The sequence below is a fragment of the Trachymyrmex septentrionalis genome, unplaced genomic scaffold, assembly GCF_001594115.1.
Source record: "Trachymyrmex septentrionalis isolate Tsep2-gDNA-1 unplaced genomic scaffold, Tsep1.0 scaffold8, whole genome shotgun sequence".
NCBI lineage: Eukaryota > Metazoa > Arthropoda > Insecta > Hymenoptera > Formicidae > Trachymyrmex > Trachymyrmex septentrionalis.
The window spans coordinates 1,689,522-1,715,938 of NW_017305987.1; the positions used below are offsets into that span (position 1 = coordinate 1,689,522).

A 26,417-nucleotide genomic window follows, 5' to 3' on the forward strand; every position below is an offset into this window, starting at 1 on the left:
CCGACCGCAATTACATTTTACTCCCTTCGTTGACAAAATCTAGGATTTTGTCCAACTCAATCTTTTTACTTTTCTAGATTTTCGAAACCAAATTTAGGGCTATTTTTCAACATCTCTACTACATTGTCATAGTTTTTTAACTTAAATGTTAAAACTTTTATTTGATAAAAATTTAAATTTGAGTACAAATGATGAATTTGAGAGTGAAATTTCGCTTGTTTTTAAAAAGAGAAAAAAAATTGCAGTTGAAAGATTAAAACACATTCAGATCAGACGTATAATTAATGCACAAGTATAATTAATACTAAAATAAATCCGCAAAATGTACAAGGATTAAAAAATGTAAATAACTGAATGTTGGAACAGGCTCTGTTTTCGAACTTATTTCCTGGTTATTTCCACTTGACTTTGCGTTGCCAGCTGATTTTCCGGTTACAGGTGGTTCACGAAAGTCCTGACAATCTTGAAAAGTTGAAAATTGAGTTGTACCATTGCGAGAATACTCGGCGCGACACCTTGGTGTGCTTATTTAAATTCCTCCCTCTCCGTCTTTTCCGCAACATAATTATAAGCGACAACTAAATTCAATTCGAAATCACTTGACTTCGCAAATTTGCCCGTCACGAACTGCTGAAGAATCAATGCTTTGACGGAACCCGGTGGTAGTCTACGGGTAGTGAAAGAAAGATTAAAATAAAGGTTTGGTAAGAAGCGCGTCGGCGCAAAGTGCTTCGCAGTGTCGACAATACGTTGAGGTATCTCATTTGACAGCGTTAAATTTTTGCGGTGTCGAGTAACGCGGGACTCAACGTGGCGTGGCGTATAAATTTTAATGGGCGACAACGCGTAGCCACCGAAATGAAAAACGTAATCGCCCGACCGCGATACATTCGCCACAGTTAAAAAATCATCTCTCATTTTAAAGCTATACGGCCCATGAATATTTTTATTTTACTTTCAGGAGACGCGCACTGAGCGAAATATTCCTAATGAGGAAACGATAATTAATAGTTACCGCGAAAATTGCAAAATCACTCGGCCACGGTGTGGAGGTTATATTCCACAGCCGATCGATCGAAAATAATTAACCGCGATTAATTTTGCGCGGGCCGGCGCGCGGCGGCGAGACACGCCGTTTCTCGCCCCGTTTGGAAAATAATAATGAAATTATGGGACGCGACAAGCGAGCGTCTCGCAGCCATAAATCTTCGGGAAAAGAAAGTAAAAGTTATAGAGGACGAGGCGGAACGAGTCGAGTGGGTTGATTTACGCGCCGCGGGTTTTTGAGAATGCTCGTTCGCCCTCCGCTTTAAGGTTAATCCGAACGCGAAATCGAACGTCATAGAGCTCGCAATTGTCTTCCCAGATCCGTCCGAGAAATCGTTTCGAATGTTCGTATTTCGAAAACTTTAGATTTCTATTTGATTGGACGATCTCTAAAATTCCGAAAAAGGTTTTAGGATGTCGGATTCATAGATGTTTGTTCTTAAGACGTAGAAGTTCTCCGATTTCCGTAAAAGTTCCGTCCTTTATAGTAAGTTGCCTGTAACGAAAAACTCATCTCTCGCATGAAGCACGAATGTAAAGACCGAAAACGCGGAGGAAGAGGTCAAATACTTCCGAGATTTCTTCACCCTGAAATACATCGTTCTTTTGGACGGTTTGTCATACGCGCGAAAGTAAATCTGACTGCGTTTTCCATTCAGAGATGGCATGTGAAAAGAAAAGCGTTCCCCTGCGCGTAGATAGAAAGGGGATGTACTTGTCAGGAAAATAAATTTCATCCAAGAGGTTCACTGTTTCTCACGTATATTCGGCACTTTATTCTTTTAGTCCCATCCCTTTATTTGATATTCGTACTGATAGTCGAAATATTTGTCAGAATTATTGTACAAAGTATTTTAGAACCTGCGGAAGTTTAGCTTTAACCTAGTAGTTAATTTAGTAGTTCAATTTAATTTCAGATCCAAAAATTTATTCAGTATCCAAAATTCGTATTGTATCATATTTAATTCTAATATTTTGTTAATTATATCTCGACTCAAAATTTGAACTAAAATTGTAATGTCCGTTTAAAAAAAAAACCGAGAAAAAATATTTCAATAAATATGATTTTTATAATGTAATAATTAAATCCGGATTACAAAAAGCTGATTTTCAATTGCTTATAATCGAAAAGTTTATTTCCCTGCGACACTTTAATTAAGAAAAAATCGATTCGAAATTAATTTTAAAAAAATATTTATTAAAATAAAAAGACTCAGTGCTTTTATCTTCCAATTACAAAAAACAAATTGCGTATTTTATAGAAAATATTTTAATCGTATGAAATGATTTTCTATATATTTCAAAAATCAGCGAAGATATCTCCAAATATATATCTGAGATATTTAAAAGAGACGAAATTCAATGTTAAATAAATTTAATGATTAGTATGAGCGTAAAACGCGTGCGAGAAATATTTCTGGAGACACTTTTTACAGGGTTTCTTTTTACACTTCAGCCATTCTTAAGTTAATAAAGATACGAATTTTAAAGGAAATAATCCACGAAATAAATATCCTGTTATGTATCTTTAACACATGAATGTATTTTTACTACTAATCGGCTCATCGTAGAACGCACAGTTCGTGAAAGCAGACGAATAACTAATGAAAGCTCTCGTAAGAGCGACTTTTACGTACGGCCGCCATTATTTTGCCTCTTCTTGATACAAAGAAAAGATCCGACGTTGCGTATTTGCGACGGTGCGCTTTCAACAAGCCCTGGGGAACTCTGAATTAGAAATCTCCTTTTCCGTACAATACCCTATTATAGCTCATTGTTTTGCAAATGATATATGATTCGTTATCAAGAATACGCGTATACGATGATTTAAAAACGTACAATCTTTGAATTACAATATTCAAACAACAATTCGAATGTCGCTGGAGCTGTAAATTAACGCAAATCCGATATCTAACGTTTTGAATATATTTGAGCTCACACTTTTTGAGAAAAAAATGTTGATTCAATTGAAGTCTATATTACGGGCTATCACTAACATAAGTGATTGATTCATGTATATTTTTATTGATATAAAGGCATAAATTATTATTTCAATAATTAAAGCCTTTATGTCAATAAAAATATACATGAATTAATTACTTATGTATGTTAGTGACAGCCCATAATATTATATACACTTTAATTAAATCAATAGCATTTGTTTCACAGTGCACTGAAAAATACTGAAAAAAAGAAATGTTTAATTTTAAGATATTAAAATATTTTATTCTTGTCTTCGAAAAAAATGGAGGCAAAAATAAAACATTTTAATCTTAACATTTTAATCTTAAAATTAAACATTTTTTTTTTTTAATGCAGCATATTCAAAGATTCACGTAGCTATAAAATTTTACGTCTATTGATCCGTTCGCATAACTAACGATGACAAAAATAAAAAGAAATTAAGAAGGGAGCACAAAAACTCGCGCAGCAGGCGAAAATGAGAGACGCCGCGCCGAGAAGAGAGCTGGAAAATAAGCATATTTATAAACACGCCGCGACTGCTTCTGACAGCCATTGAATCTTGCGGCTTTACTCACTACACAGCTGCACATATGCAAGTACATATTATCTACGTGATGATTACGACAATCAATTCTAGAAAATGTGCCTCAGGTGTATTATATCTTTAAAAACACCTCCGTCTTTTCAGTCTAGACTTTCTTCTCTAAACGAAATTTCATTTTCGAATTTCTTCCTCATTTTTTTTTTGCATAAATTTCAATTTTTATTAAATAAAGATTTTAATATTCAAGTTAAAAGATGTTGAAGAGTAACCCTTGATTTTTCTCAATTTGTGAAAAAAAAACCTGGAATAATAAAAAAAACTTGGGCTGAACAAAGAAATTATTGCAGGGGGAGAAAATAAAAATATGACTGCATAACTTTGTAATATTTGCATTGATAAATACAAAGACAAGAAAGTAATTGAGATAGAAAAAGGAGGGGCTCTTCTCCTCGGCGAGAGGAATATCAGTTTGCGATATCTGAGACGTCGGGAATGCTAAGAAAATATCGATTTATAGAGATTCCGCGTTTCCTGTACAAAGTGAGTGACAGTCGCTTTGTACGTATTTATTACTGACTTCGCATACGTCGCACGCTCTATACGGGCGAATAATACATACGAGGGCAGGTGCACAAAAAAGAGAGAGAGAGAGAGAGAGAGAGAGAGAGAAAGGGAGCTGAAAGGGAGGGATGAAACGTGAGAGGTATTTCAGGTGACGCGGAAACTTCCATCGATTCCCCCGTGTCGACGATTTTTCCAATGGGCTCCTCGGCGAGTTGCACCCACGACACTTCGGTACGTACCACCGCCACGGTCAGAACGACACAAAATTTCCCCTCTATGGAAATCAACTTTCGTTCGACAGGTGCAACCGGGCGCGCGGCGTACGCTCGTTTACGCACGTCAACCTGGCATGCTGAGCACTTTCGATCGTACGCCCCGATAGCTCCATAGACGCGGTAAATATGCTGATTTATTGACGAAGGGTAAGATTTGAATACACATACAGGTGGCGAATGGGTACATGTATGATTTCCCTGGGACTTGTTCCATTGGATGACTGGTAGATTCGTTGATATATCCGTCAATTGTTATTGCTGAGGTAAATATTGATTTCTCCCTCACGGAGGAGTAACTTTCTCTAATACGCGAGCATGAAATTAAATTTTCTGCAATCTGTTGAAAACTATAGATTTAGAGTACGTTCGAAGATATACAGGTTTCGATAAACTTGCGAATTCTTGCTCTCTCTCTCTCTCTCTCTCTCTCTCTCTCTCTCTCTCTCTCTCTTAAAATTCCATACTGTATTAATCATTTGAATTATTAAACGCGTATAAATATGCATATTTTATCCCCTCTGACAGAAGAGCTCTTGTGTTGTACGTAATTAAATAAAATCGCTTTTAAATTGCAGCTTAGGCGAAACCTACTTTTCAAATCCGCGCAGATTGATATTGATGATAGTCACGTGCTAGACAGAATGTAATTTTCGCGTCTTTAACGCGAATCCTGTCGCAAGAATATTAAAGCTGCTAGGAAAATTAGAATTCGAATCCCATGGAATCCGGATCGCGCCAAGGGCGCTCGTCAATTTCTCACGAGATTGCGAAATCTGTAAATCGAGAAACTTTTGACGCGTCATTAAATTCTGGTTGACGACTTCGCTTCGATATGCAGTCAGAAATCCGGCTAGAACTTTGCAACACTTTTGATAAGATTCTTGCTGACGCTGTGAAATAATAATTCTCGCTGGCGAACCGTTTGCTAATTCAATTACACGAAAGTCGCACGAAATTTGTCAATTCTAGAGTTCTGTAAACGTCATTCAAACTCGTAAGAAAATTCGAAATTGAGGGAAACTAAAGGTCAATATATAGCAAAAGGATTGAAAGACTTGACACAGATTTCAAATACATGAATAAGAAGTCAAATGATTTCGAAATTCTGTAGAGTAATAACATTCTAAAAAATATAGGCGTGGATAATAATAACACTGTAAGTGTTAATATAATTCTCACCATATTGCTGTTACGAGATACTAAATTGTAGGTAAATTTGAATCTTCCTCTATCGTCGTAAAGCGGAGGTTTACATTCCGTACTTCAAACAAAACTTAGGTGTAGTTTTCAGCTGTAGTTGAAGATTAATATTATGGATTTTAAACTATGATGTTAAATCCACACCTATAGAGTTAAGACCATATTATGTGTTTATATTAACAATAATACGGTGAGAATTATACAATATATAAACCGATCTGATGTTAAATCGATTCACGATCATATTTTTTAGAGGCAATGAATTTAAATATTAAAAAATTTTAAGACTTAATGTCTGAGGGATTTGTATAATTTTTTTAATTTCAAATTCCTCGAAACATAAGTGATTGTATATTAACCAGGGTTGGGTAAGATAATATCTTTTTAAACTAAGTTAGTTTATAAAATTAATAAAATTAAGTTAAAAGTTGAAGGAACAAAAAATTAACTTAATAAAAGTTAAATTAGAATTGAATTAACTTAAGTTTAAAAAAAAGTTAAACTTAATTATGAAAAAAATTATTTTTTAAATCGGAATGGTCTAATTTTTAAAACATGAGATTACTTTAAATAACAATTGCAATATAGATTATTAGATAAATTTAATTTTTTTATTCACATGTAAGTTATTTATAATAAGAATCACGCATAAGGCGTTTTGTCTGCGAGAGAGAAGGATATATATTTGCATTATCTCTCTTTCTTTAACCCCCCCTTCTGAAACACTCACACTATTCATGACTTCGACTATTTGTTGATTGACAAAAAATATACGTGAAAATTTAGAAAATGGATGGATGTGCAACAATTCATCATCTGAGGTTCATTTCATATTTATGTTGCTGAAATATAATATTTATGACACATAAATTAGTGTGAGCCAAATATAAGCGGAAATTGACAAATCTAGCGAATCAATCAAAATTGACTATCGTATAATGTGACTCTTAATATAGGATCTCTAATCACGAAACCATTGGACTTTCTCTAAATTAATTCTCTAATGTTTAAGATTTTATAGAATAAATATTGGTGTCTATTAAAAAAATTTTTTATTTTAAGAAAAGTTAATGAATGAAAAATTGAGAAATAATTAAATTAAATTAAAAATTAATGCATTTAAAATTAATTAAGTTAAGTTAATAGTTTTTTCTATAAAATCTTTAACATTAGATAAATTAAAAAATTAGAAAATAATTTTGTGATTGGAGATCCTATATTAAGAGTCACATTATACGATAATCAGTTTTGATTGGCTCGCTAAATTTATCAATTCTCGCTTACATTTGGCTCACACTAATTTATGAATAAATATTAACCATGAATATTAACTTTTTAACTTTTTTTTTTAACTTTTAACTAATTACTATCCAACCTTGATATTAACTGCACATCTTTATCTTGAGTCTGATATCCCAGATGAATATCACTTTGTGTATACGTCCATATAGATAGCTATTGCCATATTTCAGCCTACCTCGCATGTGCACGAAGTACGCACCAGACATGCACAATCGAAAATCCGCTTAGCGAAACGCGTGACGGTGGTTTCGGACGTTTCACCGAGGCCGATCGTAACGTCCTAATTTGGAGCATACGGTTTTCACTGCCCTTCTGTCGTCATGAGAGGAGGAAATACACAGCCGCGTGCGGTAGCTATAACGGGACCGGGTGTGTTAGTGAAACGTTATATCTGTCCGGGTGCCAGCTGGTGCATCGACGGGAAGTAAATAAATAAACGCGTAAAATTTGACTAAATTTCAAAGTTTCCACCGATTCGAGTGTCGAAATGGTGGCCCGGATTTGAATACGCGTTTCATTGCGTCAGCGAGAGAGAACTATGAAACTATAACTTTGCGTATTATGTGAATTGTCTAACCCACGAACTTCCCGCATATAAAATAATGCACAATGTCTAAGTCCATTAAACACAAGGTGACGTCAAGGATCATAGTTATCATTTCTCCATGTTGCAACGTGCTCTTATGGAATTGTGCCCTCAGCGTGCACAAAGCATTAACAATCGAGACGAACAGAAGAACTTCCGCGTCTCGCGCGTTTGTATTCCATTTCCAATTCGTATTCGATTTCCAAGTTGCGGCCTGTTCCCTTTTGCCAAAGACTTTACACGCCTCCGAACGCCTTTGATACCCCTTTATGTACCCGCGAGGACAACGCGGTGAGTCGGTGAAAAGCCCTAGAGCGGAAACCTCGACGAGCTTTTTCCAATGTCGTTCGTATAAAGGATTCCATGTTTACGCGCACCTGGAGTTCAGAAACGACCGCCACGCACAATGCCCGCAACAATGGAGACTGCACCAGGAGTCTCTTCGGCGCACCCGCGTACCCTCGTCGTGCCAACGATCCACCGGGAATGTGGAATTTTATGCAAATGATACAAACGTACTCCTTATGAAATAAACTTGTTGTTGTGAGGAAAAACCAATATTGTTTCCTTTAACAGCACAAACGGAAATCTGATATTTTCGAATTTGCGTGGATCTTAGTATGGTTCTTCTAAAGCAGTATCTTGTTTTAGAATTAAGGTATTCTCGAAATCCGAATCAGTGGATAATCTACTAAAGTGTAAATACATACTTAGTCTGAATTATCAGCGTATCATATTAGCACATTTGGCATGACTGGATAATCAGTGAAATTCAACTATAAAAGAAAAGGAGTTTGAGCATTATTAGTTAAAATACTGATATTTGCACGTTGCAGCACATAGTAATTTCAATCTTACAATACCACACTATACGTTGAATGCGCTACACTTATATGAAGCAAGATTCGCTATAGATTAGGGATACCATATTCCATTCATTAATTAACAGTGGCATATTTGACACTAAATCAATGATTACCGATTAATTCAGATTTAGAGAGTAAATGTACAGTCGATGGATATATATATATATATATGACCTAATTATTGGACTAAGTGGCAAAAATTTTAAAAATTTTAAGTTACTTTTAATGATATGTACGATTTTAAATAAATTCGTCTTATTAAATTTGTATAACCAATGGATTTATTTAGAGTCATTTTAAAAGCTTAATATTTAACATTTTTGTCATTCCGTTCAATATATTATAGGTCATGTCCACTATCCATTAACCGATGCTTCGTCAGCCTTTTTTAACATTTAAATTTTATCATTTGAAGCATGTAATTGTATAACACAATTTTTTTTATCCACGCGAGTATCGTATTTCTACACTGAGAGGAAAGTGTTTGGTATTTGTGTGTGACTATAATTGCATGGTAAAATAATTATAGTTAGAGGCTCCATTTTTATGGATGCAGGTAATTGGATAACACAATTTTTTTTTATCCATGCAAATATTGTATTTCTATATTTGAGAATATCTAGATTTTTCCGGATACTAAATTTTGGAGCATTCGGCTCGATTCGGATTCTTGCGATCCTGCAGTTTCTTTGAATCTTCCGACCACCGCACGATGGGTCGACTGGCAGCGAGGACGGGGAGTTTCATTGAAACGGAACGTACGATACGAACGCGGATAGTAATAAAAGAAATATATCGTTTGCTCGGCGTACGCAATTAAACGCGGAATTAGTCCGCGGGCGAAGAGGGGGAAAAAAAGTACACGGAGTACCGAGGAAAGGTAGGTGGAAATAGTCGTTGGAAATACACGTGCGCGCACGTAAAGTTCTCGCATCGTTGCAACGTTCGCGTTATCCACGGGGACACTGCAAATCCAGTTAAGCTCGCTTCTGATTTCAACATGTATCCCGTGTGTTGCACTCTCCTGTGATCTCCCTCCACTGTCTCTTTATCTATCGTATGCTTCCCTTTCTTTCTCGATCTATCTTCTCATTTTCCTCTATTCACCATCGGCTCTTTCATAATCAAATCAATTTAGATATAAATGATCTTATAACGCGAAGAAAGGATATTTCGATAATTGGATTCTAGCGTATGTTTGTCCGTCGATTTTCATCGAACATCAAATCCAATCAATGTAAATTAAATAATTAAATATTTACGTTTAGACACATATTTGAAGTGAAAGAATATAATACTTTTATATATTGTTTCTTTTCGCTAATTTAATTTAATTCAACCCGTAATAATACAGTTACAAGTGCAATTTATCGATTAGAAATGAAACGAAGGAAAAAATTATATTTTTCGTCAAAACAGATTTTGACGTTTGATATAACGTTCGTAAATACATTTTTCTTTCAGTCCTACAGCTTTGGCCAAAAATATAGGCACTTATCAACATTGTACATAAGTTTAAAGGGTTTGTGAAACAAAGAATGAGATTCACGTGAAATACGACAAACCGATTTTTAAACTAAAACGTTAACCGATGAGTAATAAAATGCTCATCAATTCGATTTATCGGACGGAACGCAATTATACTGAAACTAGAAATAATATCATACAAATTACCTTGAGCGTCATTATAATTTGAGCGTCAATAATAAACTTCCATTATAATTATTAACACGATGCCGTAAATCAAGTTAAAATTCGGTATCGCACAAGTATTCGAATTTCTCGTTCCTTAACGGATGGATGAGATAGAACAGAGCTCGTCAACGTTTCTCAACGTTACAGTTTTTTCACTACGTCGCATACCAAGAAGCGCTACTTGCTGAAGGCGAGGGTGTACCGCGGAATGCCATTAGCGAGCGGTCGCAATATCGCCGCAAGTAATATCGGAAATATCGATAGACAGACTTCGTTCCGTGCTGCTACAGCGGCACGATAACTCTCGTAGAAAATGCCGAGGTAACGACGAAGGCTTAATTAAAAAATACTTGCAGTCCACCGTAATTACGCGGAGGAGTCGTCGCGGACTCGCGCGCGGGAAGGAGAGAAAGCGGAAGAAGAACGGGAGATGGAAAAGCGTCCGCGGGATCTTGTCAAGTCTGCCATTCGTCCGTTCCGGAGACGTCCATCTCTTTCTCCTTTTCTCTCCTCTCTTCTTCCTTTTCTCTTTTATTTTCTTCTTTTCCGAGTGCCCCCCCCCCCATCGACCGACAGCCCCTTGTCGTCTGGGGGCGTACGAGCGCCGTAAACAAGTAGACGCGGTGGAAAAGTAATTAACGTATGTGCGTTTGAAACACGAATGCGGGTGAAAATGAAAAACCGCACGTTACCCGACGCTGCCGGTGTAAGAGCAGTGAGGGAGATGAAAGGAGGCGAGAGAGATAACCCGGTCTCGTTGGCGGTGCACCAGTTTATGCATTTTTTAACTCCGACTGCCCAGTTAATTCCCGAAGAGACTCATGTCGGTAAAAATGAGTTTTTATATTATCGCGCGCCTCTCGCCGGTGATATTAACGTGATTAAAAGGCGCCCAGCTCGGGAGGAACGAAAATCCAAATAGTCGAAACTTTCCGTAGCTACCAGAGTTCAAAGTTATGAGTTATCACGCCAGCCGGGACTCCGAGGCTGCCGCAGCTTTCTAAAGAACATCAAGAACAAACGTTTCGAGAATGTTGACATCTGTCGTGTCGATGATTACGATCATTAGACACTAGCTCGTAAAGTCGGTACGAAATTGCAATTTCGTGGACGGTTACGATTGTCCTCGGAGACAACGACGACGACGACGACGACGACGACGGCGACGACGACGACGACAGCAATGGAAAATAGAAGATAGAAGAACCAACCGTTTACGGCGAACGAGGATCCGTCACGAACAGCGGTGTCGTTCGCGAGCGTTATCGTCCAAGTTCGCCACCTCGAGAATCGTCGTCGTCGTCGAGCCCGAGAAAGTTATGATTAACGTTAATTTGCGAGTACGAATGAGCGTGCGTCTAAGTCGAGACCGCGATCGCGTTTCCCGTTTCGCGAATCCCCTACATTCGGCTGTCCCGTAGATATTTCATGCGCTGCCTCTCGCCCCTCGTAAATCATTCCCGTAACACATGGCACCGTCCATAGAGGGAGAATAGTTGCACGGATCCGTTGCACCCGCGGGGATGAAGCGTTGCAGACGGCGGAGTATCTCGTCCCGAAAAGCGAAGACGAAGGAAAGCGGACGTGTGCGCTTCCATGGCTGGCTGGCTGGCTGGCTGGCTGGCTGGCTAGCTGGATGGTTGACTGGAAGAAGGAAGGGACGGGTTGATGCCTTAATTTATCACCGTGATCCACGTCTTCTAGAGACGTCGCCGCGAGGAGACGTCCATCCCCATCGTCCGCTATGTTCCGTCACCCCCGCTCGCTTGTCCACCAGAATGGCTCTTAATCAGACCCGATACAGCCGTCTGTTGTCGGTAAACGGTGGTCTATTGTAAAGCGGATTCCGTGCTCCGAGTTCCGCCAGGGGTCAACGTTCGCCATTGAAGAACGTCGCTCAGCATGAAATTTGCCTGTTAAAGATACTTTTGCCATTCCCATACTCTCTGTAGCTCTTAATGGACCTTCTATTGTTGATTACTGAATTAACTTGTAATTAATTTCTAATTAAACGGAGAGAACGTGAAGCGTAAATATTAATTCCTTGAATATCCCAAGAAAATCCGCCGAAGTCGATTTATACGAATCAAAACGTTAAACATTACTCAGGAATTTTAATATCAAATGTTCCGCAAATTTTGTCATTGCTTTGTAGACGCTAACGCGTAAATGAAGTACCAAATGAATTTTGCAGCGGATCAAATTACTCCTTCGCGTTTGCGTACAAATCAAATATTCCCTTCGGTGATAAAAAAAAAAAAACTTAGAAAAATAAAGTAGCCGCGGCAAAAATAATGAGTAACTCGAGCCAGCGTGTAACAAGAAGCGAAGGTAATGCTTGCTCGCCACGCTCACGCGGAATTCTCTTTCCATCGGAAAGGGCGTTTTCTGGGCGCAGTCTGCCGCTAATTGCCGATGCACCTGTTCTTCTTATTCGCGTTCACGCAGTAGTTACATTGTGCTACAATTAAACAAGCCGGGTGTATTGTGTCACGGCCGTAAATTTATGATCCCGTTTCTCCGTTCAAGACGGCTCCGTCCGATCGATACATTAGCCCACGAGATCCTATTTGATTCTCAAGTGCGCGGCTTTGTCGGTCGATCGAGAGCTCTCGTTCGATTACGGGAACTAATCGACCGTGAACAGTTCCTCGATTGCGTTTCAGGTAACGAGAAAAACAGTCGGCCGTTACCTTCCTCGAACACATGTTAAGCGATCGGCTCTAGCCGAGCGTAAAGAAGAAACCGTACAATTACGAGTAACTGGATGGACGATAACGAGATTCGACTACTAGAAACGAGTATTGTTTCTTAAACCGCAGACCTCCGTTTGCGTAACTACGGGGTGTATTCTCGTACAGTGCAATAGATATCGGAGTTACGAGACATAAAGAACAAAGATTTCGTTGGAGAATATAAAGATTCTAAGGGAAGCAGATATATCTAGCGAAGATTCGGGAGAAATCATAAGAAATAAAATTTCAAAGAGCCGAGACGAAGGGATGGACAAAAATCATACGCAAACTAACGTACGCGAATAAGTTGCATTATATGTACGCTCTTGCCACGTTTGTGGTTGGAGATAATTCCGATCGCGAGAGAACTTTTGCCGTAAAACATTATCAAAGCCATATACACGTACTGGGAAATCAAGTGGAAGGCGCCGCCACCGGAAGTGCTTTAGGTATTTTCGCATTCACCGCGCGAAATGGATAACTTGCCGAAAGGGATAAATCTGCATGAGTAGTAACGAATTCGTGCCATTCCCTTTCTCTATTTCCCTTGATACATTCGATTGCCCAGAAACTCCTTGAAAATACCTAATCGTCCGAGGAATCATAAAAATTGCACATGCTAAAAGATATAAGTGTGAATTTAATACCATGCGGTATTTATATATAATGCTCGTGTCGATATTGATATAAACATCAATACAGCCGTGAATTTAACGCAAGAGTTTTATAATAGTGAATGTAAATAAACTCGTTTTAAATTTTAACCTGATTGTTTGTACTTTACGTTACAATTTTTGGATTTAAAATTTGACATCTGTGTTACAAGGGTTTTAAAATCACGCCATAGTAATATCTAGGTTAACTTCATCATGATGTGGAGTTAAAACTTATCTATATTTTGTGGAGTACAGGAAGATAGGGATAAATAAATGAAGTACACTGAGAAAAATTCCTGATTGAAAATAAACGAACCATTCCTGATTAAAAATAAACGAAGATTCTGATCATATCATATCGGAATTCTGGTTATCTCTAACTAGAATTATACTGGAATCAACTAGAAAATTCTGACTTGTCGATTTTCAATTAAAACTCCAATTAATGCTATCGGACTCTTTTTTTCAGCGTAGGAATAAGTAACAGAGATATAAATTTTAAAAAATATTAGAATATTGAAGTTACGAAAAAATCGAGAATTAGGAAATATTTCAAATTCGAATGAATGATCTAAAACTCCAAGAGAAAAAAAAGATTCGACAATGCAAAGGTTCGATTGATCAACGAGTCTTCGAAACGAATCCAAAAAAAATTCGGGGTAGAGCCCGAATTTTAGAGATACATTTAACGGGGATACTAGAGAGTATCCAGTATCCGTGGGAGAGGATACGCGAGTCGAAGAACGTGGGACTTCGTGGATCCGGGAAGTAGACTGTGCCGGAGTATTTCCGCCAGCCAATACACGCTGTACTGGATGGCGGCAGGGAAATGCGGAACGGGGCGGACGAAGTTGTTGGCGAACGAGGTAATCCGCACGACTGGTAACAAATCCGCGCATCCCCTTTCTCCGTCTTCTCGTTACGCCCGAGAACACACGACAAGCTTCGCCGTACCTTTGCTTGTAGGTACGATGTTTGCTTGGCCACATTTACATAACGAAATAACAAACAGCAAACACAGTCAATTTTAGGCATTATTAACTCTTAATCCAGGAGAAACACGAAACTCGCTACTCCAGTAAAGTCCATCTTGAATTCCGATGTTCCCCGTTAATGCTTATAGCGGCTCCACTTTACGCGCATTAAGCCTGTCGATAATTTTAATTGTTTCAGTCTTACACGCAAAAAAATATCTTGCTGCTTCAGCTAGAATTATCGCTGTTCCTTTTTTGTATCTGACAGAAAATTATGTATCGCACGCATAGAATTTATAGCGCAAAATTCTAAATTCTCTGTCATCTATACGATTATGTGCAATACACATCCAATATCGCAGTACTTGCTAGAAATTCATCTATTTTAGCTAATTCTTTATGCTTAGATAATTTTCGGTATAACTGCAAGATCACTTTTTTGAGTGTATTGGATTTTCAACGAGAATTAGCCCAAAAATTGTACTTCGTCCAACTACTAGAATATTGTTACGGAATATTGTAGAGCCAAAGGTCAATGCGACGTGGCAAAGTTGCACGTTATCGATCCGGACTAACTAGTTGAGTTTGGTCGCTCATTAATACGATATTTCAACTGCTGTTTCGTTACGCACCAAGAGAGCGTGAGAAATTCATATTTCATCCGTACTATTAAGTATTCAGAATGTCCGCAACAGAGAAGGATTATTTTCTACATGCAATATGGTATACTTCGACAATAAATTCTACCGACAAATTGACCGTGTAATTTTACAGTGAGTTTTACAGTGAGTTATAGTAATTTACCTAACGTAAATTAGCTGAGTAATTAAACTCCGGGCAAAATTTTCCCCGAGGAAAAGTGCAATGCAAATTACTTCGGGAAGAAATTCTTCCCGTCACACTAGTGCACGTCCGCTTCGGAACCGCTTCGGTACTCGGAGTCACTTTGCGAGTAGTTCGCCAATCCGACAAGATGAACGTTCCGCCGACAGAATTCCCCTAAGCACCATCGCGCATACCGTATCCAGCGGACAAATTTCGCATAAAATTACCGAGGACGAAGATTCAGGGCTATCCGAGCCACCGCGAGGTAATATTTTTTAACGTACGCGCCGCACACGAGAGACATGCCGTCGAAACCGCACAGGCAAGGGGTGCTGGAGGAACCCTCCCCGTTCGTAAAAAGCAGTAACGTAATCCTTGGCAATTTGTCATTCTCCGTGTACGCCGTTTCTTATTTTACCCGGCTGGTGGACACGACGCCGGCGTACACCAGCCACCGCCCCTCGCGGGAGAGTAAATTATGCGTGGGGGGGGTGGCTTTGGTACGGGTGTAACCCGCGTATGGTGAAACCACCGCGATAAGGGGATACGGAAGCACTAAGGACTCTGGGCGATAGATGCCATACTTTTGCTTCTCGAACTTTTATGTATTCTAAATATCTTCTTATCTATAAATTACGGAGCTACAATTTCATCGTGAACGATATAAAGTAAAAATTAACCGAGAAATCTTCAACATAATTAAGCGAAAAAAATCATTCGTTAAGACGGATCTTGACGAGTAATAATAATTTTGTGTGTACCATTTCTAATTCAAGCAAAGATGTCTGGATGGAATTTAAGTTCGAATTCCGTCTGAGATAATATTTTTCGCAATGTATTCTTTACGGTGTTTTAAAGATGCCCATTAGCATCGGTAACATTAAATTGCTTGTCAATTTCATTTGTGATATTACGTGTTAATCTACTAGCTTTAGCTCAGGATTGTATTTCAAAACCGACAAATACTTGATGCGCAGTTTGCTTGAACTGAAAATTGTAAAATTTACACAAAAACATTACTCAGTAGACCAAGACCTACTTTGATCAAATACAGCTTTAATATGTACCTAAAGAAAAGAAATAAAATTTAGTCGATTTAAAAAAATAATATATATTTAAATCAAAGAAATTTTTTTCTTCAACCGTATAGCGAAGAAAATTTCTTGAAATCGGAGCAACCTTTTCTCTGGGTGTGCTTAACTTGATTTTAATTTTCACAAATTTTAAAATTTCTTCAATCGTTGAATCCGCGACAAACTCTAGATGCTAAAAGTATGCGATGTCTTGCAGATAACTGCCTTTTCCAGGAAATAATGTCTGGAAAAAGGGCAGACGTCTTCCTTCGCCCGTCCTCCGATCCTTTTACACGAGACGCGACCTGCCTGCTTTCCGCCGTGTCACTCCGTCGGTGACTATCGTTCAAGAGAAGCCCGACGGCGGAACATCGACGTCGACATCGGCGCACGTCTTCATTATAAAGACGCCGCCTCGCCCATCGGTGATTCCGTCGGCGAGCGAACATCGCTTGTGTCCGACTAGCTGAGGCACGTCCGCGTGACGTCGTTTGCGCGATATGATAGATTGCACCTTCGAGATGCATCCGTAGGTATAAGCTGTAGGTAGAGAGACGCATACATCTACGGAGCGATGCTCTGTGTATAGCTGGCAGTAATGTCGCGTCTCATCCAGTCGGCTCACAATGCGCCTGCGGGATCAAGCGGGATATTCTGATACATTTGCTACGTTACGGCCGTTCCATGAACCATTCTAGCTGAAAGCGACGAAGTTAGTTGCACGAACATGCAGCACGATCGCCCAACTAATCCCTTACGATCTGCCGAACGGCGAACACCCAATCGATTTTCGTCACCGAAACCGTGAGACTGTATCGATCACGATGTATCGAGCTAGACCGGCCGATAGCGGGCTGTCGCGATCGTTGTAATGGACTGGCATGCAGATAATATGGAGTTCTGGATATGTATCGCGAGGCTATACAAACATCTCTGTGGAGAGATGATGATCCCTTATGTATATATATATATATATATACATACATGTATATATATATATATATATATATATGTATCGCTAAGCGGACGGCCTACGGTGCGAACAATGGGATCTAAAGTGAGAAGAATAGGAGTCTCTCCCAAGTCGAGACGAAGAAAGTCACATCATCCTAACAGAAATTTATTTCGGTACTCCATTGCAAGGACGCCGAAAATTAAATCGCAACGTGGGCTCTTTCCATATGTTAAGAAAAATAGTGTCAGACTCATCAAAGGATCAGCAGCGTCGTAAAGCATTACGACGCGTAAATAAGACTTTACGTGCGTCGTCTATAAAAATTTTCAAATATTAGAAAGACGGTCGCACGTCAAGCTCGCAGTGCGGAAGGAACGGGTCAAATGTAGTCGAGCTCGGGAAAAAATAGATACGAGAGGGCATATTCGAGCGGGCAGATGGTAGACCGTAAACAACGTTCAACGATCAGCACCGTCGACCCGACTACGGGCGGCAGCAGGGTGCTCGTTTTAACCCTTCGTCACCGCTCTCCACCGCTCTCTACCCGCTCTACGGTCAGCATAAATCACCGCGCAAGTTATATTAACGGTATTTCACACCGCGGCGTTTCGCGGCACGCTATACCTACACCCACGGTTGAGAAAAGTAACGCGGTTGGGCTAGGTCGAGGTGCTTACCACGAGCGGAGATAGGGAGTCGCCCCCGGATGGGTTTCGCACGAAGATTGCGTCTCACCTTCGCGAAATCACCCCCGCTATCTCTCCGCGCGCGCCCAAAGCCATCGCTCCCGTATATAATTCACTTTCCACGGAGAAAGAACGGGAGGGGAGAGGAGGGGGCGGAAAGCGAGGAGTAAAAGCTGCTCGGGAAGTCGGCGTAAATAACGATCGATAATCCGAAGGGAATTCGAGAGGGTCTACGATGTCACGATGCTTACGGCGATTAAAACGCTAAGAACCCTTAATCGTCCCCGGCTGCTAAACGTCTCTCCGAGTGATGTCTCTCGATGGAAGAAAAATGGGACGCAAGTTAATCGAAGATAAAGTTGCCGCTACTCGTACACGCTTTTCTCTCGTGGCAATTTGGAGAACGACACTTCCGTAACTGTTTTACGAGAAGGAATATTTTAAGTGACGTCAAATAGTTCACCCTCCGAGAGGCCGAAACTTTTCCGTCGATCGGCAAAGTTCCGTAAATTGTGTTGTAAATGTAGGACGAATGTCACTTAAGATTCTTACGATCGCGTACGAGAACAAATTTTGACTTGTTCCCGAACAAGGTGGACACAAACGTTTTCTTAAAACGAAAACCGGGCTGTGCATACACTGAAGGAAAAAATTTGCCGCAGCAACCTATTTTTTTCTTTCAGTAGTAGATTTCTATAACAAGTAGACTACTTACTTCGCCGCCTTGTTTGATCAAGCAATGATGAGGGTTTCCATTTCTTGGTCCACTTAGAGATCCTCAAATAAGAGACAGAATGAGATAGATGCGTAGACATCTCGTTCTTTCTGTCTTAAGCAGGTCCTAAAAAATATGGTGGACAAACCGTATGATGTCCAATCTCTTACATGAGGACCTCTAAGTGTACTCACTCTCACACGTACATATAAATCACATAATATATAGACATTACGCACACAAATTGAAGAAAACAAGAATATTTTAGTATCTTTTTGTCTCTTTCCATCACATGCAAGATAATCGAAGCGAGCAATCTGGTTATAGAAGTTTGTGGGCTATACTTGCTTGTTGAGACGGTCTCACAAAACAATTTGAATATAATATGATTCTGAACCAGATTCCACAGTTTCATCAAAATTCCACGTTTTCCATATAAATTGTGTAATATTTCTCATAACTGAATGAAACATTAAAATACCACATTCGAAACCAATATAAATAAAAATGTGAAAATATTTAATATTGAAACGCGCCATCAATTTAATATCGTAATATTTTAATAATTTAATCCGAAATATCGACTGACTTTCTATTCGATGTTAATCGGACATATTAATTTCGTTAAAATGATTTAATTAAAAGAGCCGCGGTGGTAGCATTCGACATTTTCGCGTTAAACTGATTTAACAACAAATTAGCTTACTTGCTACAGACAGATAGAAATCAATATGGGAGCGGGAACGTTGTTGTGATATCAGTCACATCGCTCGTGGTCGCGTACGACCAAATTTCACGTTTACGAAAGATACTTCCGATGACTTGGCATGTAAACCGCATGATTTTCCGTCTGTCGCGGTTACAGCAGGTGGCCAGTAACAACTTCATGAAATACAAAGTTAGTTGCAGCTTTGCGCGGTATTTGCGTCAGACTATCTAACGTCGGGGCAAAACATTTTGCCTGGCTTGTTTTAGATGTTACACCAACTTCCCCCTTTCGAGCGGCGCCAACTTTGCAGCTCCGTTACAATTTCAGAATCACAACGAATAATTTTGCGTCACGGGGAAATTATGCCGGGTACACGCGCGCTGAAAGTAACTCAGTTTAATCGTTATAATCCACGGGACTCGTCCCGTTCTAATTTCAAAGTTACGTTACAGCGATGCAAACGACTCGCGTAGCTTTCTGTAGCAAGATTATCCTGTTTACGATAAATTAACACTAATTGAGGTACCGTTATCAGATACCGATTTGGTGGAAACGTAGAGCAAGTACCGAGAGGCTGTTAAGCGTCATAACAGCAGATCCACACATCGATTATACATAACTCGGCTCAATTAATCGGCTTCTTAATCTAGTCTAAGTTTTTGTCTCGCATGTATTATAGATTGCACGCGCCGCGGATTATCGTTATTTTAACCGGATACATGACATCGGGGAATATCTCCAAGAGTTATAAATTATACGCGCTGTAACTTTATAGCTGCTTCTTTTTTTTTTTTTTTTTTCAATCCCCGTACGGAGCGACGCGATTATGACTCCCACGAGACGTTCGAGCGACCTGCTGGCATCGCTTGTTATTTTTAGATAATATCATCGAGAGTATCACACGCGTATGTGCGTATATACCTGCGTACGTCATGCCTGCGTGCAGGCGTGCGTGTGTCAGGGTGTGCACCTGTTAAATACACAAGTCTGCCCCGAAAGAGAAATAACGATTTGACTATACGCTCCTCGAATATTTGCCATATTGCCTAAAGGGGATGCTATATTCGTCGAAATGTAAACACCTAATAATGAATCTTCGAAAGTTGAATATTAAACAGAAAAAGAGGGAAACGCTACATAAAGGATGCATTCCGACATTCACTGCCAGTGTTGAAACTATACAGTACAGTTACGTGCGCTATAGATTTTCTGCAGCACTGGCAGTGAATATTAGAACGCGTAACATCACCCATAACGCCACTATTATCCTTCACTCTAAAACATATGGGTACGAATTTATGGATGTTAAACACCGTTCGCCGTGTTGGTGTTTACATTAATAACATAGATTTTTAAATCATTCTCACCATTAAATCCACAGTGAAATTTTGATTAGAATACACGTCCCTCTGAACTCTGGTATCTTTAATTCAATTCAATTCTTTGCATATATCGTAAGAATACACCTTTTCGATGCCTGAATATATATTCAGAGAAGTTTATAATGACTATTCTTAATTCTAAAAACTAAGCGCTTAAATCTAAACTAGCACCTTTCCCCACGAGTTTCGTTACGAGTTTCGTTTCGGTAAGACTTGATAATCCCAGCTGCACAAATAAAGTTCGCGATCGAAATGGAAAGAACGGCGGAAGGATCTAACACGTCGATCCGGGACTTCGGGAATGGCAATTACCAGCTTCATTTCGTCGCAGCTCCAATTATCGTCGCCATTCTTTGTCCGATGGACCGTCAATTCCGAGCGATGGACGCGCCCAGCCTCGGACAGATCGGAGTGGATGATGCATCTCTTCTCTCGTTCCCCGGGATCGTTTAATTAAATTTGCCGAAGACTGCCGTTCTCGTTACGATGAAGAATTCTGTTTCGCGCCTGCGAGTCCCGTTGTCTCGACGCGGCGCCGCGTGCTAATATGATAATTACAATTACTTTATCGCCATGCCTCACGAAAGACGACGAGGCAACATCGGGTAGAGAGAACGCGAAAGTAGACAGACTGTGCGATCGATGAAAGGGCGACATTCGATTAAAGCAATTATCCCTATTAGCGTGCACTTTGACCGACCGGTGCATTGATAATCTTTCAGCTTAATGCAAAATCCTTAATGCAAGATTCGATCCTCTGATCTTAAAAATTCTGAACCTTCGCGTTTCGAAATCTCCGAAATTATTATTTAAACTAAAGTGTTAAAGGTGGTATCTGAATTACAGAATAATCGTAGCCACACATGTTAATGTAAAAAATAAATGCGAACGTTCTTATTATTTAAATTTCCCGATATAATGTAATAATAATGAAATGCGGATCGTAGGAATTTCCCGCTTCGTTATTTTACCGATTCAATTTTTTCTTTACGCCCATAATAAAATATCGATCTATCCATTTCCCACTTTTTTAATTTCCATCCAAGTTTCCCACGCTGACGACTCGAGGAGAGACAGCGACGGCTGTTATTACGTTTGAAGCGTACCGGCTTGATTGATGAATTGATTGGTAAACGAAAACGACTCTACTGAATTTTATGTCGTATTCACGACAAAAAAGACGACCATCCGTTTCGGTGAATTCGGAATGGAAACAATGCGTTTATCGAGATGTCGCTTATGAAAAATGAAAAATTGGAGATTGAACCGATTGATACAAAATTGTTTTTCAACAATCGAAAATATCACGATTCCGTGCCGGAATAAAAATTTTAGCCTGCCAAATATCGATATATGATTTATATTATATATGCCTTAAATATGCATTTCTCTTTAGCGCTCGCATTTATTCAGATTCTAAAAACCTGTTTCACGTGATGCGCAAAAAGTGAACGTACGGAAGGTGCACGAAAGGGATGAAGAGGAACGGAAAAACAATCAAGCTCTGTCTGACGAATCATTCGAGCGTGCACAGACGGAGAACAGTAATAATCGGTTGCATCGACGACGCCCGATAACAAATCCCGAAGAGGTGATGGCGGGAAGGGAGAAAGAGAGAGAGCTGGGGGGGCGGGGAGGGGAGGAAAAAAAAGAGAAAAAGACACACAATCGCCGATAATAAAAATAAAATTGATGCTGCCTTCGCGAGAATCGAGCGATTTTTCGCTTTTTCATCCGAATCGTTCGCGACCATCCCCGCGTCGCGCATTCTTTTTATTCCGTTCTATTTTCCGACGCGCCGCGTCGGTTGCTCATCCGTCAACGAATCGAAGAGGAGGCGCGTTGTCACGTCGACGCGTCGACGGAAACGGTAAAGCTTCCGGCGTTATTTTTGACTTTTCGCCGCGCCGTAAATCAGCGTCGCGCCGCTGGTGCGCGCAATTCTTCTAAAATTCATCCGAATTCCCCGTCGCCGCCCTGAGGGAGAGAAAAATTCCGAAGACAAAACAGCAAGCGTCGCATCGATAGCGAACGCGTGTTTATCGCGCTCGATTAATGAGATTTGCGACGTGCAAAAAGCACAAAGCGCGCGCGCGGATGCTGACCCGAAACAGCCGCGGTTTGATATTCGATTATTACAAGTTTCCGTCGGCCCGTTACATCCCCCGATTGAATTAATTCAACCCTTTCATGCAATTACAGTCGCGGGCGTTCAATTAAACCGCGAGAGCCACGCGTGAATAAACCGTAAACGCGTAATTAATCACCCCTTGTACTCGTTATGATTCCACGGTTGAGGGATCCTCTACAAAGGATGTCGCCATCAGTTAATCATTGTTATTCAAGAAAAATCGTCGGGGGCATCGTCGCCTTGCCAATGAAGTCTCAACGAAACTTCTCCGAGTGCGATGAATTTAAAACGAGCAACGTCGTGCAATAATCCTCCGAAACTGATAATTCAATATAGAAGACTACGACACCGAGGAAACCGGATGTCTAAATAATATTGTTCCTTATCGCTGTGACTTTAATTATAATACATAACAAACGACTTTGTCGTTTAAATGAAAATCTACACGGAAGGAACCGTTTAGTTGGAGTATATAAATTTAGATACGGAAATCTGGATAGAAATCTGAAGATAAAAATTGTGTTAAACTACTAAAATAATTATGTAGGACGTTCTACTGGTTACTAAGATGTCACAACTTTGCAGCATTGCTCATCATTGAGCAGTTTTTATAATACATAGTTATTTTGATGGTCCGATAAAATTATTTTTCGATCTGTATCTATTAATGTATAATTAAATTTTTAGATACTTCAGTGAAAGTTGTCCTTTTTGTGGAAAGATTATCTGCACACTCAAATATTTATTTTAGCAGTTGCAGCTTTAAGAAGAATAACAGTGTACAAATAATCACAATACTCTCAACAGCCACGAGCTTCTAATTTTTTACTTTTTCACGACGAGTACTCTTTCCGTTGTCCTCTCTCAAAAGATCATAAAACCTTTCCAGCGCGATGAATATAAAACAAGCAACACGACGCATTTCGCCAGACTTAATAATTCAAGCGGAGAAGCCAAGGCGTCTGGTAAAATCGCAACGATTCAATGCTCTTTTCCTCTCGGAGCCTTCCGTGGATTCTTTTCTGTTTTTTCTCTTTTATGTCTCCACTATGTAGCACTCTGAGATTTTTAAAGGTATCTCTGTGAAAAAGAGCAAGATAGAACGGTAGGGGGAGAGGGCTGCTGCAAGTCATGATGTACGAGCAGAGGTATAAAATTGAACCACCGTACTTGCGCTCTTTGAACCGAAGCTAATTAGCTGGACTCCCTTCAGCAAGGTCAACGACTAGAAGGATGTACGAGAGGGTTGGTTACTTTTGAGGTTAATTCAGGGGTGCGCGCCGCTAAGCGGCAAGTACGACCTACGCGAATGTAATTTCTGCTTTACTTTCTAGAGAATGGAAGCGACGCCCTACACGTCGTCACGCGAGCTCCTGCGACGGCGAATGAGTGTTTGCAGCGCGGACGTGTTTACTGTCTAGAAAACGCTTCGTTTAAATCTACTTTTGCAAAGGATGCAGCGTACATAGATCATATGCTGGGCCATCATGTATTTTTAGAACGAATTTCCTTAGTAAAGCAAACCCGGCAAATTTTCTGCTTAGCTGGATGTAAATATAAATAGCAATAGATATCAAATAGGAGCGATGGATAGAGCAACAGAATTATAAATAATCATTCCCCCGTCCATTCTCTTAAAAACAGAAATGGAACTCTGAGAGAGTTACTTCAAAGAAAAGAGTTCTACACTGTTAAATTCACATAATAATAAATAGTAGTAAAATTAAGATTTAATTTTACTGTGTTAATGTTGTTAATTAGCCTTTTAATTTTGCTGTTATTTATTATTTTCAAGACTGAGAGTCCGATTGAAATTATTTATAGTTTTGTAAATTCACATAATGCCAAATTCCATCCAATTTGAGTTATTTCTAGTCATTTCTGTAGGTCGCCACCGGCTGCCAATCAATATGTCGTTAATTTAACCAACACAATGGAATTAATTTAATTAAAGAAAACTAAATTTGACCCAAATTTAGTTTATTATTTACTAAGCGCCAACGCGCTTAATATGGACGTTGCTTAAAACCATGGAAACGAAATAATTTACATTTTGACACACAGAGAGGTTAAAAATAATAGAATGTAATTTTTTCAATTCAAGAGATTGGGTTACCATTACCCTTTGACATCTAACGGCATACTACGGAGAATAAAAGTAACAAAAGTAATAAAATATGGAACGATCGAAGAATTTCTCAATTTCTAGCACGATCCAAATATATTTGAAAATGTTATAAGGATATAAAATATTTCAAGTCCTTGAATTTTTAAATACCTGGAGTCTTAACTATACAGGACTGAAACAGAACCTGAGAATAGGATATTTGCGTCGTCGCGACACGGGATCTTCTGGCACCGGAATACTCCGTCCGCAAATGAACCTCCAACGATGTCCTTGCCACGTATTCCAGAGTGAAACCGCACGTGCCCGCGGCAGTGCCCCGTAACAAGCATTTCCCTAGGGTCCATCCGAGCTTACCCTTCGCAGCATCCGGTGGAGGGAAGCCGATTGCTCACGGCGAATCCCAATATTTATGCGGGCAATGAGGCACGCCGCCATAAATATTTTATGCTCCGTCACTTTTCGAATTCAGCGCGCGCCCGAGTGAAGAATATACGAGAAAGAGAGAGGGAGAGAGAGAGAAAAGTAAGAGAAATATACAATGGTGTACAATCTTAGAAAGCTCGTTCGTCTTCGTACCGCTCGTCACGAATGATGTCCTTTCCTTTCACGGAATCGATAGTCCTTTGGATTTCTCTAGGGATACTGAATAGATACCAATAAATTACCACTAAATTACTACTTAAATGATGAAATCTTTCTTAAATTTTTAATTGAACGCTCTAACGCTCGTATCACGTACAAAATATTTTTAGAGAGTTTCTCCAAATAATGGTTTTTATTCTCTAAATTTTTTGGAGTGAAATTATCACTCTAATTCTGGAGTCACTGACCAGTTCACTCTACGTGGAAGTATTCACTTTAGAGTGAATTCTTTCATACTATAACAAAAAGCGCAAAGTTTCATTTTTATTTTTAAAGTGAAATTGTTAATGCTCTAAACTTTATTTCAACTTAAAGTGCAGAAATCTCGCCAAATCACGCCTAACGCCTTCCCAGTTCTTGCTCTCGTACAAGTGGTGTTTATAATTGCCAATTATTAACTGTGTTTAGTTGTTTTAAGTTTATGAACAACGTCAAACGTTTGACAAACTCGAGAATGAATTTATCAGAGGTAAGCCTGTGTACATTTGTACATATATAAAATAAAAATCAAAAGGATACGAGCAGAGGTTAAGGTATTTTGTATAGGTACTTTAAGATAATGAAAGAAATTAATTTCTATTTAAAACGCTAATAAAATGTAATAAATTGAAATTCATGTCTTCAATCTTTAATACGTTTGTACTCCTGTACGGATAAAGTACTTAAAGATTTCAGGACGTAGTCAAAAAATGCCTGCGACTTTATAATTAGATTACAAAACATCCTCTGTCCGAGTAAAGTCACTCTTTTTAGAGTTAAAGA

The 26,417-nt window shown here is 39.3% G+C and overlaps 1 protein-coding gene across 6 annotated transcripts in view; it reads right to left on the reverse strand.

Moving 5' to 3' along the window:
- The window catches only part of LOC108754480 (fasciclin-1), a 377,227-nt gene that overhangs the window by 309,527 nt on the left and 41,283 nt on the right, over nucleotides 1-26,417 (reverse strand). The gene's annotated exons all lie outside the window — the stretch shown is intronic.